Source organism: Chrysochloris asiatica, unplaced genomic scaffold, assembly GCF_000296735.1.
Source record: "Chrysochloris asiatica unplaced genomic scaffold, ChrAsi1.0 scaffold00093, whole genome shotgun sequence".
Classification (NCBI taxonomy): Eukaryota; Metazoa; Chordata; class Mammalia; order Afrosoricida; family Chrysochloridae; genus Chrysochloris; species Chrysochloris asiatica.
In genome coordinates, this window is record NW_006408611.1 from 5,065,136 (window position 1) to 5,082,805 (window position 17,670).

Here is a 17,670-nt window from a genome sequence, read left to right on the forward strand (position 1 = left end):
TATTCCTCAAATACATTTTTTAAATAGCATATAAGTAGACTATACACATGGAATTCACTAGATAGAATACACAGAAATCTGATTGACTACGTCTGTGGAAAGAGACGATGGAAAAGCTCCATATCATTAGCCAAAACAAGGCCAGGGGCATCAAGTGCTCATATGAAAATTCACACTGAAGCTGAAGAAAATTGAAACAAGTCTACGAGTGCCAAAATATGACCTAGACTATATTTCAACTAAATTTAGAGATCATCTGAAAACAGATTTGATGCATTAGACACTAAAGCCTGAAGACCAGAAGACTTGTGGGAGGACATTAAATTGTGAGATGACATACAGCAGGAAAGCAAAAGGTCACTGAAAAGAGAAGAGAAAGATGAAACTGGATGTAAGAAAAGACTTGGAAAATTACTCTCCATGTAGAGATGCTAAAGCAAATAGAAGAAGTGAGATGGTACAAGAGCCAAACAGAAAATTTCAAAGGCCAGCTTGAGAAAACAAAGTCAAATATTATTACAAAATTTACAAATACCTGGAGTTAGAAAACCAAAAGGAAAGAACATGCTCAGCATTTCTAAAGCTGAGGAAACTGATGAAAAAATTCAAACCTCAACTTGCACTATTGAAGGAATCGATGGGCAAAATATTGAATGATGCATAAAGCATCAAAAGAAGATGGAAGGAATCCACAGTCACTGTACCCAAAAGAAATGGTTGATGTTCAACTATTTCAAGAGATAGCATAGGACCAAGAGCCAATGATCTTGAAGGAAGAAGTCCAAGGTGCATCGAAGTCATTGGCAAATAACAAGGTACAAGGAATTGATGGAATAGAAATTGAAATCTTTCAATTTGTATTCATACTGATGAAGTACTGGAGACACTCTAGTACTGATGAGTACTGGAGGCAGTCACTTATCTATGCCAAGAAATTTAGAAAATAGCTACCTGGCCAACTGACTGGAAGAGATCAGTAATTGTGCCCATTCCAAAGAGAGGTGACCCAATGGAATGCGGAAGATATCCCATGCAAGTTAAGTATTACTAAAGGTAATACAGAAATGGCTTAAATGATACATTGACAAAGAACTTCCAGAAGTTCAAAGTGGATTCAGAAGAGGACATGAAATGAGGGGTATCATTGCTGATGTCAGTTGAATCTTGGTTGAAAGCAGAGAATACCAGAAAGATTTTTGTTTATGCTTTATAGACTATGCAAAGGCTTTCAACTGTGTGGATAATGACAAGCTATGGACAACATGTCGAACTATGAGTATTCCAGAACACTTCATTGTGCTCATTAGGAACCTGTTCATAGACCAAGGGACAGTTGTTTGAACAGAACAAGGGGACACCAAATGTTTTAAATTTAGGAAAGGGATGCACCCGGGTTGATTCTTTTACCATAATCATACAATCTGTATGCTGAACAAATTATCAAAGAAGCTGGATTATATGAAGAAAAACCTGGCATCAGGATTGGAGGAAGGCTCATTAACAACCTGTGGTATGCAAATGATAACAGCCTTCCTTTCTAAAAGCCAAGAGGACTTAAATTACTTATTGATGAAGATCAAAGATCACAGCTTTGGTATAGATTGCACCTCAATGTAAACAAAGCAAAAATCCTCACCATGGGAACAATAAAAAACTTCCATATAAATGGAGAAAAGATTGAAGTTGTCAATGACTTCATTTTGCTTGGATCAACCATCAACACTCATGGAAACAGCAGTTAAGAAATCACACAATGTTTTGCTTTTGGAAAATCTGATGCACAAGACCTCTTGAAAGTGTTAAAGACCAAAGATGTCAGTTTGAGGTCTAAGGTGTGCCTGACACAAATCACGGTATTTTCAATTACCTTATATGAATGCAAAAATTGGATAGTGAATAAGGAAGACTGTAGAAGAATTGATGTATTTGAGTTATGTTTTTGGAGGAGAATATTACAAGTACCACAGACTGCCAAAAGAACAAATCAATCCGTGTTGGAAGAAGTACAGCCAAAGTGTTCTTTGGAAGCTAGGATGGCCAGACTTTGTCTTTCATACTTTGGACATATTATCAGGAGGGGCAAGTCACTGGAGAAAGATACCATGTTCAGTAAAGTGGAAGGAAGGTAAGAGAAAAAGAAGAAGACCCCCAACAAGATGGATTGGCACAGTGGTAGCATAAATGGTCTCAAACATAGCAACAATTGTGAGGTTGGCCCAGTTTTTCCTTCTGTTGTGTTTCCTTCTGTTGTGCATAGGGCCATTATGAGTCAGTCAGTACCAACTTGATGGCACCTAACAACAATAATTTACAAAGTTGAATTATATGTCATGTTTTTGCACATATTCATTGTCAGAGTAAAGAGAAAAAAATGTATTTGCCATAATCATCACCTCTTAAAGTCAGCATAATAATAGTGTCATACTCTGTTTAATTCAACTTTTATCACTAGACCTTCTCTTCTGATTATCCCATAGATTGTATTTTAAAGTGGAGAAGTGAAAAAGTAAAGGAAAAGCAACTTGAAAAATCTTCCAATTTTGCACCAACATGTTCTCCACAATTTCCCTAACTTGGAAGTAGATGATAACTTTGAACATCTGTGCATATTTCTGTGTATATTATACATAAAATCATTTAAAAAGAATGAGTACTTCTGAAATACATAACTGATATAATCACACATCACTTTAATACTGTCTGTTCCATACTCCTTATTGGCTACTAGATGTGAGATATGAAAATGTCTATGATTCAGTCTTTGTCTAGCTTTTATACAACAATCACCTCACACATTTACCTATGAAATACAGAAATACATACCCTACTAATATCTCAATACTTTCTCTTTATGCAGTTGCTTTTGACCTGAATTATATTGCTTTACTTCTTGACCTGAATGAGCTCAGCTATCATTGTGTCTAAAAAGATTTCTCTATGCAGAGTTGCATTAAATGTCTTTGCTCTTAGCTCTGATACCAAAAAAAGCCCTCGAAAGAAAACAAAATAGCCACCCACACCCCACACCCAAACACAAAACAACCAATGCCACTGAGTTGATTATGAGTCATAGCATTGTTATATAGAGTTTCAGAGGCTATAAATCTTTACTGGAGCAGAGAGCCTAATCTTCCTCCCATGGATTGGCTGATCAGTTTGAACTGTTAGCCTTGTACATAGCGATTCTGTGTTTATCCTACAGCATCACCTTAGCTCCTATGTTGCTGTTGCTAAATGCCACTGGTTGGTTCTGACTCATAGCGACCTGAGATTGGCTGATGGGTTTGACCTGCCAACTCTGTGGTTAACAGTCCAGTACTATTCGGTGTCACACCAGGACTCCTATAGGAAAATAGATGTCACCTAGGTGTGGCACTGTAGGTTAATGCGCTGGACTGCAAGGTCGGGTTGAATCACAAAGTCAGCTGTTCAAGCTCACATCTGCTCCTCATAAACCCTAAATAGGGTCACTATGAGTTGGAACCAACTCGACGGAACTTAACAACAACAGTAACAATTGTTATTAAATGCCATACCATAGGATCCAACTTACAGCCACCCTCTATAGTGCTTTCTAGGCTTTAAATATTTGTGGGAACACAAAAGTCTCATCTTTCTCCCACAAAGTGGCTGAATTGCTGACTTGTGGTTCATAGTCCAGTGTTTATAGTATGGAGCCACCATGCTCCAATCCCACCTATGTTATTGTTGCTATTAAGTGCTGCTATGTTTATTCAGCTTCATAACTAGGTTATATAGGATTTCTGAGGTTTCAAATCCTTACAAGAGCAGAAGGCCTCATCTTTTTCCCATGGAGCAACTGGTAGGTTCAAACCACCTACCTTGTAGTTCACAGACCAGAGTTTATGGTTTGAAGTCACTGTGCTCCATACCAACTATGTAGAGAATGTGTATTTGGGTTTTTAACAAACTATGTGAAAGTCTCATCTCAAATTTCATCTTTCTAGGGTGACCGTGAAAATGTTTGTGTTATATGTATACTTGTTGTTGTCAAGCATTGTCGAGTTGACTCCAACCCATAGCAACTCTGTATAGGGTTTCCAAGGAGCAGCTGGTAAGCTTGAACCACTGCCCTTACAGTTCAAATGACTTTGCAGTCTGATGCATTAGCCTGCTGCACCACACCAGGACTATATATACTTAGCTAATAAAAATTTTTTTTTAAATTAAATGTACAATAACTAAAAAAGCAATGCACTAGTTTTGTGGATAACCAAGTTTCAACACAAGGGTTGGTTTTTTTTTTTGTTTGTTTTTTTTCTTTCACTAACACTCACAACAAGGTCTGTTATGATGAAAACATGATTATAACTGTCATATGCATTAGATGGCATTTTACCACCACTCACTTGCCTATTTGTCACACTATGGTGGCTTGCATGTTGCTGTGATGCTGGAAGCTATATCATCAATATTTGAAATACCAGCACAGTTACCCATGGTGGACAAGTTTTAGCAGTACTTTCAGACTAAGACAGAGTAGGAAGAAGAAGAGGCCGATTACTTCTGACTGTTTAGCTGCTGAAAACCTAATGAATAGCAGCAGGGCATTTTCTGTATAGTGCCCGAAGATGAAAACATTATGAATAATACCAGAATATTATTAGATAGAGTGCTGGAAGATGACTTGAATAGAGTAAACTTTTGGGACCTTCCTAAGCTGATGGGGCACAATTCAAAAGAAGGAGAAAAAGCTACAAACGTCAATTAATAACTGGAACATGAAATGTACAAAGTATGTGCCTAGGAAAATTGGAAGTTGTCAAAAGTGAAATGGAGTGCATAAAGATCTACATCTTAGGCATTTGTGAGCTTAAATGGACTGGTACTGGTCATTTTAATCTGACAATCATGTGGTTTACTATGCCAGGAACAACAAATTAAGAAGGAATGGTATAGTATGCAACATCAAAAAGAGAATTTCAAGATCTATCTTGAAATATAATACATTCTTTGGTAAGATAATATCCATACACCCACAAGGAAGAACAGTTAATACCATAATTATTCAAATTTATGCCTCAATCATTAAAGCTAGTGAGGATGAAATTGAAGAAGTCTACCAAGTTCTTCCATCTGAAATTGATCAAGCATGTAATCAAGATGTATTGATAGTAACTGGTGATTGGAATTCAAAGATTTAAAACAAAGATGTAGTTGGAAAATATGGCTGTGGTGAATAGAAATGATGCTGAAGATCATATGATAGAATTTTGCAAGACCAATGACTTATTATTGCAAATACATTTTATGAAAAACTTGATGGACTTCAGAGGAGTCAAATTTCTTACAGATGAAGGAAGAGAAAGTGGAAAAGCTCCATATTATCAGCCAAAACTTCATCCTTCTGGTCTGGAGAGAAACTCACCTTCATCACTGAATTTTCAGCCAAGCTTCATAACACAACAGTAGTTACATATGCTCCTATGAAATTGTCAACCATTCAAGATCAAAGGAGCTCTGGTAGCGTAGTGGTTATGAATCAGGCTGCGAACCACAAGGTCAGCAGTTCGAAACTACCAGCTGTTTTGCAGGAGAAAGATGAGGCTTTCTACTCCTGTAAAGATTTACAGCCTTGGAAACACTGTACAGGGTCGCTATGAGTCGGAACCGACTCCACGGCACATAACAACAACAACAAGATCAAAAGGACAATATTTAGCTAAGAACAAAATTGGGAAGGGATGAGGAGGGTAGACGTGAAAGTGAACCATAGAGAGAAAGTGGGATATCTATTGGTGCCTGGACATTCATATGAAACCAACATATGTTTTGTTGAATGTAAAACTGATGAACTCTATAAACCTTCCCTCAATTCACATTAAAAAGTCTTCCTAAAAAAAGTACCATGGAGTACCAGAAGAACAAACAAATCTGTTTTGAAAGAATTATAGCCAGAATGTTCCTTAGAAGCTAGGATGGTGAGACTTTGTTTCTCATACTTCAGTCTTATTATCCAGAGGAACAGTTTATGGAGAAGTATATCATGCTTGGTAAATTGGAGGGTCATTGAAACAGAGGAGAGGGTTTTTCCCAGTGGCAGTAACAATGGGTGTAAGTCTAACAGCAATTGTAGATTTCACAGGATCAGGCAGTGTTTTGTGGTGGTGTGCCTAGAGGCTTACGGTGGTGTCATGGTTTATCCTGTGGGCATGGATTAGCAGCACTGGAAGAGCTTCATAACATTGCCAAAGCAGGGATGTCAGACCAAGGGACTAAGGGCCAGGGAGAGTACTGCCTATGGGCATGGCAATTAATTGATTAGAAAAACTGTATCCTGAACATTTCTAACCCCAAATTATAACCTGCTAACTTCCCTAATAAATCTCATAACTGTGAATATGGTTTCTGAGTTCTGTAGGCCACTGCAATGCATTATCAAACCCAGTTAAGGAGTACAGAGTATTATGGGAAGGATGGTTTGGTGCCACAATTTTTGTAGTTTGATGTCAGAAGTGAGATTCATTGCAATAGTGCCAACTCATGGAGCAAAAGGATATGGGAAGTCAAATTGTAATTCTTACATGGTTACTGTGGCTTAGTTACTTAGTTCTTTTTCTAAGTTTTTAGTGTGAATCAAATTAAAGTTTACAGGGCATATTGTCAGGTTTACATTCAATAAATCATATTTTGTTTCATTGCAATGATTACAACTCCTCTATGTACCATTAGTTAACAATATCTACCCCTATTCCTTTTCCCTCCCCCACTTTTTTTTTTTAAGCTTTTATTGTGAAGTGACTTAGTTCTTAGTTCACTAACTGTAATGGCTGAAAGGAATGCGAGAGATGTAATGCTGCCACTGAGGGGAGAAAAACTGCCATTTGAGTCCCCTTAGGCAAATGCCTGTTTCTTTAAACAAGAAGACTAATAGTGAGCCAAGGCCTTTGTGATATACCCTGCCAGTCAGAGGCCCAAGGCCATATGAACATGTATGATAGAATATCTTGGGTATTTTGATTAAAGAGAACTTGTAAGCCCATCTTCAGCCTATATTTGGCTGGATATGCTAAAAGGGGAACTAAGACTTCATTGGAGGAAGCAGGTTTTTTGTTTTAAGAATTTGTAGCATAGGGGCTTAAGTGGAACCCTGAGCCCCATGCATCAATGCTGAGAGAATGGAGATATGCATTTAAAGGAAACACCTACAGAGAAATAAAGTAAAATCACTGGCTTAAAATTTTTTAAACAAGCAGTGTGCCATTGGATGTATTTAGCAGGAAAAGTATGCACCCTTTGGAAAAAAACCCATTCTGGTACAAAGTTAAAGGGATTCAGTAAGCAGCTTGTTAAGCTCCATGATGACCACCTGGGTCCTTCTGATGAGTATAAGTAGAGGCTAATGCAGCAGTCCTGAGACAAGTTGAGAGAAGAGAGGAAAGATTGCTGCTCTGAAGGTAAGAGAATTCATGTAGACTCCGGAATTTAAAGGCACTAGTCTAGTCCCTGGGGTTTAGGGCTGAGAGAGGGAAAGAAAGAGAAGAGACCAGATGGTATAAAGCACAGAAAGGTGTGCATGGCATCATAAGCTTGGTTCCCATGGGAGCTATTTGGGATGGCTAGGGCAGAAATGACCAGAAACTGACCAAATGAAGAGAAAGATGTGTGATACGTTGAGCTAGTGTATACTGCTGCAATTTTGATGACTTTCTCTGGACTGGGCTTCGCTTGTGTTCCAATAAGGACTGAAGAGTCTTCGGATCAATAAACATGTTTGTCTCCAGAACTCTGGTGGTAGGAGTTTGCCACTGAGATGGCTCTGACTGATAGCTAGCCTGTATAGGGTTTCCAAAGCTGTAAATCTATGGGAGGAGAAAATCTCATCTTTCTCCCATGGAGCTGCTGATTGAAACTATTGACTTTGAGGTTCACAGTCCACCTTGTAAGCCACTGCACTACCAGAACTCCTTACTGGGTTGATTTTTTTTTTTTTTTTTTGTGGTAAGAACCATCAAGTTTATTCCGAATCATAGCGGCGCTGTAAAGGGTTTCTGAGAAGCAGGTAGTGAGTTTGAACCAGTGACCTATTGGTTCAAACTGGCCTTGTGGTCCAGTGCATTTTGAGCTTTAATGGAGATCTTATTATCTTATTACAACCCTGAATTGTAACCCGTTAACTTCCTTAGTAAGGCCCATAATGGTGAGTATGGTGTTTGCGTTCCATGTGGCAACCTGGAACCCCAAATTGTAACCTGCTAACTTTCCTAATAAATCTCATAACTGTGAATATAGGTTCTGAGTTCTGTAGACCACTGCAATGCATTATCAAACCCAGTTAAGTAGTACAAAGTATTATGGGTTAACCCTACTGGGTTTATAGGGTAGGACAATGTAGAAATTGGCTATGTAAAATGGGGGAGGTAAAGGCATGGAGTGGATGTCTTACAGGATTTCATGGGTGTTTTCAGTTACTCCTGCATTTCTGAAAGGGACAGTGGCTAAAAGGGCCAGGGTTGGCCTGGGGTGTTGTCAAATTATTTAATATGTCTCTTCTTGCCTTAATCTGTAAGGACCAAACGGATTTTGCCTACCTAGAAACTGCTTGACTAAACTCTAGTCAGGCTCAGGAAAGCATTTTGAATAGACAAGGCCTCAGTTATTAGTTCCCTCCAGAGGCAAGGTCAATCTCCATTCTGTACATTAGCCTGAACACGTACTCTAGCTCCAAGAATATGATATATGTATAAATAGCCAGGCAGCTCAAGGCCAGAGGCCAGATGTTTTTCTTTACCCTAGCCTAAGAACAAAGACCACCAGTCCTGACCAATTAAACTGTAACATCTCATAGTTTGCCAATTGTTAACCAATCCAAAGATTGTAAAGCTGAGAAACCTGAGCTGTTTGAAAATTCTATAAAAAACCCTGCAGACAATGAATTCGGGGCTCTTTCCCTATTCCGAAATGTCGGATAAGGTTAGAGACGTGGCTCGAGCTTGATTAAACAACCCTTATGTATTTGCATAGGTACACGGCTCCTGGGTGGTCTTTGGGGACCCTGAATTCTGGGCATAACAATCTTTGTTGTGATGGTGGTGGTTGTAAGCCACTGAGTTAGTTCTGACTCATAGTGACCCTTTACAATGTTTCCGAGTCTGTAAATCTTTGACAGGAACAGAAAGCCTCGTCTTTCTCCCACAGAGTAAGTGGTAGATTGAAACTCTTGACTGTGCAGTTTGCAGCCCAGCTCATAATCCACCACACTACCCATTCATTTTTGTAATTTCCACCAAGGTTTTTATCCTGATGGATCTGGTTAAGAGAAGATGGGAGAAGATGCTGACAGATTATTGAATTCAGTTGTGAGTGGTTCGCAGAATTAACTGTCATTGTAAAATCCTGGAACTCTAAAGTGTATAAAATGAGGCATCTCAGAAGTTGGAATGGGTGGGGGAGATCTCACTATCATCAAAGAAGAGCCAGAAATGGATCGTGACCTTTGGACCCTAATATCCTTGTGCATTGAACCTCCTTGAACCAAAAACAGAAATGTAGGGTTGACAGAGGAGCATCAGCAACAGAATCAAGAACTAGAGTATGGGGCAGAGTGCTGGGCTTCCCAGTACACAGAGCAAGTAAGGATTTTGTGTAGGAGATTTGTTTGCAGTGTGGGGCACCTCCAGGGATTTAACTGAGGGTAGGGGTAGGTTTACTGACCCATGGAGCTGGGAGCTAGAGCTGAGTGCCTTCGGGTTAAGGCTCATGGTAGAGTGGTGTGTCCTGTGGGCATTTGTCAGTATCCCTAAAAGAGCTTTGTAACATTGGCCAGGCACAGAGGCCTGCCTCCAGGAGGACAGGCAATTCTGACTGAACTGAGCACTGATCATTTCTAACCCTGAATTGTAACCTGTTAATTTCCCTAGTAAACCTCACAATGGTGAGTATGGTGTTTGAGTTCCATGTGGAAACTGCAAAGAATCATCAAACTCAGTTGAGTATCGAGTGTTGTGGGAGAATGTTTTGGTACTCATACGTGTTTTTTGGGATACCATAGAGAAATAGGAGCTGAGTTACAAATAACACATGCATACCCATGTTCATCACATGTTCACTAGAGCAACAAGATGTAAGCATCCTATCTGCCTATCGATTGGAGAATGGATAAACTATACAACAAAAACCAAAGGAATACTATACAACATATATGACTATATACAAACTGTACAACAATAGTGTATGAAAAAAAATTTATAAAAAGTCAAAAGATTTTCACATTAAAATAAACATTCTTCAATGGTTACTAGGATGAGTGGAGATGGGAGGATAAATCACTAACTAGAAGACAGACAGTTATTAACTTAGGTGAAAGGGAAAGCAATATATTCTAGGGAGGTTAACACAAGATGATGAAGGCAAAAAAGACACCAAAAGGAGCACAAGAGTTAAAGGCAACAAAGGTAAACAAAACCTGTTATGTACATAACTGTGCAATAACAATAATGGTGATAGTCTGAGAGTGGATAAATAGACACCCAGGCTGAACAGGCATATACAGAAAAAAAGGCTTAGAGACAGCGTCTGACCTCCTCTGATTTTACAAGGGGAAAAAAGAATCAGACTCATTGTCAATCCAAGCCTGCATCTGAATCCCAAAATGGCTGAAGTCAGAAATGCCTCTACCCTCCTTAAAGTTCCTTACCAATTCTTATACCAACTAATCCTCTCACAGCACCCTCTACTTATCAACTGGGCTAAATAATTGCAGTCGCCACACATAAATCAAGCAATACTCCTGATTGTGGGTTTTCAAGATCAGAAATATTCAGGATACTGTTCTTAGCTCAGGACAGCCTCTTTCTAGTCATACCTACAGGCTAGTCTCTCTCTGGTCCATGATCCCTTGGCCTGGCTTCTGTCCTGCTCATGCAGTGTTACAAAGCTCTTTTAGCATTGCTGATAAATGCCCAAAGGTCAACCTATTCTGTTATAAGCCTTAGCTGGAAGGTGCCCAGCTCTAGCTTCATGAGTCAGCAAACCTAGTTTCCCAATTAAAGTACCTGGAGGCACCCAACTATGCAAAAATGACTGCTGCCTAAAGGCACTCAGATTTACTCACTTCATGGGTCAGGAAGCTCACTACTCTTCTTTCTTGATGTTGGTTGTCCTGTCGCCTCTCCTATGCCACGCCTCTAATAATTCTTTGGTGCGACAGCTTTGTGAAATTCAATCGAGGCTCAAGATGCAGAAATCTCAGGATTTAAAGGAAATGTTCTACTCCTAAATCTTCTTTCTTGATACTAGTGAAATCCCCCTGCCTCTAAGATAGTTGGTTTTATGTGCAGTTGTTGTTGTTGTGAAGTGTCATCAAGTCGGTTCCAACCCATAGCAACCTTGTATAGGGTTTCCAATGAGCAGGTGGTGAGTTTGAACCACCAACCTTGCAGTTAAAATGGCTTTGCAGTCTGTCATATTAACCCACATCACCACAGCAGGACTTTTTGTATCCAGCTGTTGTTGTTTGGTGCCATCAAGTCTGTATTGACCCATAGACACCTTATGCACAGCAGAACGAAACACTGCCCGATCTTGGGCCAACCTCACTACTGTTGCCACGGTTGAGTCCATCAATGCTGCCACTTGGCCATCCCATCTCATTAGGGGTCTTTCTCTTTTTCTTTGACCCTCCACCTTACCAAACATGATACCCTTCTTCAGCAACTGGTCCCTCCTGACAATATGTCTGAAGTATGAGAGATGAAGTTTGGAGGCCATCTTGGCCTCTAAGGAGCACTTTGACTGCATGTCTTCCAAAACGGAACTATTGGTTCTTTTGGCAGCCCATAGCACAGTCTTCCTTATTCACTGTACAGCTTTTGCATGCATATGAGGTTTTCGAAAACACCATGGCTTGGGTCAGGCGTACCTTAGTCCTCAAGGTGACATCTTTGCTCTTTAACACTTTCAAAAGGTCTTGTGCAGCAGATTTGCCTAATGCAATATGTTGTTTGATTTCTTGACTGCTGATTCTGTGAGTGTTGATGGTTGTTCCAAGAAGAATGAAGTCCTTGACAACTTCAATCTTTTCTCCATTGATAAGAATGTTGTTTATTGGTCTAGTGGTGAGGAGTTTTGTTTCCTTTACATTGAGGTGTTATCCATACCGAAGGCTGTGCTCTTTGATCTTTATCAGTAAATGTTTTAAGGCCTCTTCACTTTTAGCAAGCAAGGTTGTATCATCTGCATATTGCAGGTTGTTAATGAGTCTTCCTCCAAGCCTGATGCCATGTTTTTCTTCATAGAACCCAGCTTTTCGGATTATTTGCTCAGCATACAGGTTGAATAAGTATGGTGAAAGAATACAATCTTGTCGCAAACCTTTTTTTAATTTTAAACCATTCAGTGTTCCCATGTTCTGTTCGAACAACTGCTTCTTGGTCCAGGTACAGATTCCTCATGAGCACAATTAAGTGTTCCAGAATATTCACACTTTACAATGTTGTCCATAGCTTGTCATGATCCACACAATCGAAAACCTTTGCATAGTCAATAAAGCACAGGTAAACATCTTTCTCATATTCTCTGCTTTCAGCCAAGACCCATCGCATATCAGCAATGATATCCCTCATTCCATGCCCTCTTCTGAATCTGGCTTGAACCTCTGGAAGTTCTCTGTCAATGTATGATTGTAGCCATTTCTATATTACCTTTAGCAAAACTTTGCCCGCTTGAGATATCAAAGAGATTGTCCGATGATTTCTGCAATAACTAAACTAGCCATGTTTTAATTTTGTGGGGATTAATTTTTTTTACATGCAGGTTAGATTTTCATCTATTCGCTCTGAAAGAAGTCTGTTGTGATGGGAAACAGAATTTTTACTGGCATTTAATAGTTCTTTAATAAATATTTTATATTCCTATTTGTTGTTAAGGCCGTTGAGTCGATTCTGACCCATCGCAACCCTGTATAGGGTTTCCAAGGAGCAGCTGGTGAGTTTGAACAGCTGATCTTGCAGTTCAAACGGCTTTGTAGTCTGGCGAATTAATGCACAGCGCTATACCAGGACTGCTTATATCCCTATAAGTAAAGTCAAAACAATCTTTTTCAACTACTAGTTTGTCATGCTCAAAAGGTAACCAAATGTTGCATGTTCAAACACACCCATTGGGGAGAAAGACCCAACAATTGGCTTCCATAAAGATTACAGCCAAGGATACCCTCCAAAGCCATTGTGCTTTAATCACAGGGGTTCCGATAAATTGGAATTGACTTAACAATGCCTAATAAAACACATTTGCTAGTAGAAATTAACCAAAATAGTATATAATATATTCCTTGGAAATACTTAAGTATCTATAATGATTTTTAATTTGTTTTTTAAATTGAGTCCTAGTGTGGTGCTGTAGGATAAGTACTGGACTACAAGATCAGTGTGAACCAGAAGGTTAGTTTTTCAAACTCATCAGCCTCTCCTCGGAAGGGTCATTATGAGTCAGAACCAACTTGAAGATATTTAATAAGAACAATAATGATTTTTAGAGGGAATGTTTATTTAGAAGTCAAGAAATAAGGAAGATGCATTATTTGTAAAATAAAATATAGTAACAGTATTCATCTCTAAGATAATTTTGATAAGCGAATTAAATTAATGATAACAATTATTTTATTGGAATGACTGATGCATAGTAAGTGATTTGTGCACATCAGCTAAGGATAGGGATGATAAACAATGTGAAGGTATGAGATCAGTGCCACAATTCTTACACTAAGTGTGCCCATGGGCTATCATTATTACTCATTCTTCACACCTTTGCCATAATAACTCGAAAAGTCATATCTCATCTTACTTTTTAAAGTGAGCCCTAATTATAAATCTGGTAGAATGAAAAGCACCTCACCATTGACTTGAAAGATGAACTGTGCCTTTCTCATGTTAACAAGAAAGGTAGAGAGGTGTTACAAGGGGATAGACCAAGAAAGGCAGGAAGGTATTACCAGGGAATATCTGAGACAACATCTGGACTACCATTACATTTACACTGGTGATTGATAGATACCTTTTTACAAAAAATCATATCTCTATGTAATTCACATATATCACATATATTTCAGCAAATGCTGACTGTTTCTATATGAATGCATTTTAAATGAAGTTGTTATTTATTTTATCAACATTGTTTACATTACGAACACAACCAGTATTATATTTAGAGTTTACAATATTAAGACACTCACTAATGAGTGGACTTTCCAAAAATTGAAAAAAAAAAATCTCCTTTGCCCATGTTGCTACTGACTTACCCATTTTGAATTTTCTGTTCAATGTAAAATCTTTGCTTGATTCATGTTGCATTCTGGAAGATACTTCAAGAAAAAGCAGCAGGGGACATTTATATCTTGTCTTTCCATAGTGAAAATGATTCTGCAATGCCATTATTTCTCATGAAGGATGGATTTTAAATATGTATGGAGTAAGCTACTGTTTGATGGATCACAGGCAGGGATGGCTCTTTCAAAGAGAGCATAAACCCATCCCAAAGTCAGACATTCTCCTGCAGATGACACTCCAGAACTCAGCTGTCAATGAATTTTTTTTTTTTAAACTTAAACTAAAACTTGACTAATGACCAGAATATGTTAGTGTGAAAAAGGCGTTAGGCCCTCTGCAAGACTGCCGAGTTGTCAGAGTCAGCTTAAGAAAACCCTGACTCTCCTTTCTCTTAATATCTACCTCGTCCTGGCCGATGGAGAATGTCAAATTTGTACTAAATTATTTAAAAAAAAAAACAGACTAATGGAATGTGTTCCATCACACACACATACACACACAGGAAAGTAAGTAAGAAAATTTTGCCCCAAAATCATAGAAATCCTTTTTAAATCAAAACAGCAAAATGTGAAATTTTTGTTTCTTGACATATGTCTATACCTCCTATGCCTATATACTTATGAAGGTGGTATTTCCATCTCTCTAACCCTTCTGCTAATGATTCTGTACTCTTCGATTTACACCATGTCAAAATGACAGTGTTGGCATCCACAAGGGACTCAAATTGTGTTCCTTTTAAATGTTCTTTGAGTTTTGGGAACAAAAAGAAATTTGTCTTGGTGTGGTGCTGTGGTAGAATGCACTGGACCACAAGTTTGGTTTGAACTGCAAAGTAGGTGGTTCAAATTCACCAGCCACTCCTCCGAAACCCTTTGCAGGGTTGTTATGAGTCAGTACCAACTCAATAGCACTTAACAACAACAACCTTTCCACAAATGAATCTGTACTCTTTGATTTACACCATGTCAAAATGACAATTTGGACATCCATGAGAGACTCACACTGTGTTTCTTTAACATGTTCTTTGAGTTTTGGGGAATAAAAAGAAATCTGGTAGAGCAAGATCAGGGCTGGATAGTGGATGGGGTAAGATTTCTCAACAAAATTCTTGTAAGAGAGTCCCTGCTGTCCTCAAATGAGCAGGTGCATTGCTTTGATGGTAAAAACTCTTTGGTTCCTGTTTTCTATTTTCTTAAAACATTTTTGTAATAAACCTCTGTGACCATCCTCTGTCCTTTGAAAAAAGGTTATTCAGATGACCCTTTAGGGGTTCCTAAAAAGTTATCATAATCTTATGGGTTGACTTGTCTGGTTTAGGACAAAATTATGTTCATTAGATTGTGCTAAAGAGTGATGGACAGACAACTTCTTTGAGCTAGCTGATCTTCACAAAATAGTTTTGGCATTCGTTGAGCTAAAAGCTTGCTGAGACCAAGATGTTCACATATCGTTGAAATGAGATTTCCAGGTGGTAGACTAGGCAGAAGAGGTATCCAGAACTTCTAGAACAAAAAGACAAAGTACATACAGATAATCATCCTGGAACTTTGAGCTTCAAAGACTAGGATAAATAAATGGATAGGATACTGACTAGAAGAAGACATTGAGTACAAAAGGAGACAGTGGAATGGTGAATTGTCAACTAACCTGACATAGAATGGCCATTTTGAATTTTTGCAAGCAGTATTCTGATGGGGCTTCAACCCAGTGATTGTCTGCACCTGTGTAGGACTGCACCAGAAATAGCTGTTAACAGAAGGTGCAATCTTTCCCTTATTCCCAACATCCTCTTGGTGACGAGAGTATAGCAAGACTCCACCCTTACCACCAGTACCCATCCTCTGCTTCACTTCAGGTCAGAGGCACAACCTGGTGGATTTGGCACCAGGTACCTACTATCCCCTGTATATGTAGGCATGAGCTCTCTACCTCCTCAGACCAGCACAATGCACAGTGTCAGACTAGTTGCTCTACCACCAGCCACGCTCTGGAATGGCAGAAATCACTTGCAGAAACAGGCACACTGCTCACAGCTGTTTCTGGGATTAGCAAAAACTCCTTCAGAGACCAGATACCCTTCTCCACTCATCATGGCCTCCTTGACAAACATAGTGTGATAAGACCTGCCACCATACTGTCTACTCAGCCAGCAGGAACACAGCCCAGGTGCTCTGCTCCCCACATTTTCTCCTTACTTTATTTTTCTTTTGTTTCACTCTTTTTCCTGTGTTTTTTTTTTTTTTTCATTCTTTTTCTCTTTTCCTTTAAATGTTTTCAATAAACTCTTGATTTTTCTCTTATTTTTCACCCTCCCTACTTGTTTTGTTTGATTTTTAGTTTTTTTTCCTTACCTTGTTTTTTCTTTATTTAAATTTCTTCATTGTTGTTATTTTTTCTTTTTTCACCTATTAAAAATGTTATTATTTTTATTATTTTTTAACCCCCCGTTTTTCTCTATCTTTTCCTATTTTGCATACCCAGTAGGAGGCAGCAGCTGTGTCAGCTGTCCATTAACCTCTGCCCCTCCTGAAAGCTCACACACTATGTGAGGGCTGCCACACACCCCGCACCACCTGGTCAGTGATAAACAGAGGCCAGCACTTTCCTAAACTACTCTCAACAGCTCTACACAAACAACAAGCAGAGAACTGCAGATACTACCAACTTCTATCACACCCACTGGAAACATTCAGCGAGTACATAAAGGCAACCAATCTAGCAAGCAGAGTATCAGATCTGCCCCACTCACACAGATACTCAAAACAAAACAAAGGTAAAAAATAAAAAATCTGGGCAAAATACTCTAACATACAATTATCAATTAAATACAAATAAAAACAAAATCAGTGTTTTGGAGACAATAAACATCAGTTCACATGAAACAAGATAGTGTGACTGCAACAAGTGGTCAAAAAATAGTCAGAAAATGTTTTGAGAAAGAAATAACATTAATACCAGCATAATAAGGATTTGGGAAGATGTTTTCCAAGCAGCAGTTAATGGATTTGGACCTCTGATTTTTGCTTAGCAGTCCAATACTTATTCTACAAAGCCACATCAGAATATTATTAGTATTTGAATTAACCTACATGACTAAAACACGGAATCAAAGTTACCAATTTGTAAATAAGGATAACTACAAGGCATTAAAAGGGAATAAACAGTGAAGCTCTAGAACTTCTATATCAAGAGGAAGTCAAGACTATTTCTACATAGAGTAGACTATTTTTAACTTGGAGAAAATAAATTATTTAAGGTGAACTCAAAGAAACTTAACAAACTTATTCTTTATTGTTATTTTTTTTAATGTTTTTATTTTGGATTGAATGAAAGTTTACAGGGCACATCATCAGCTTCACATTCAACCATTCATATAGCTTGTTTC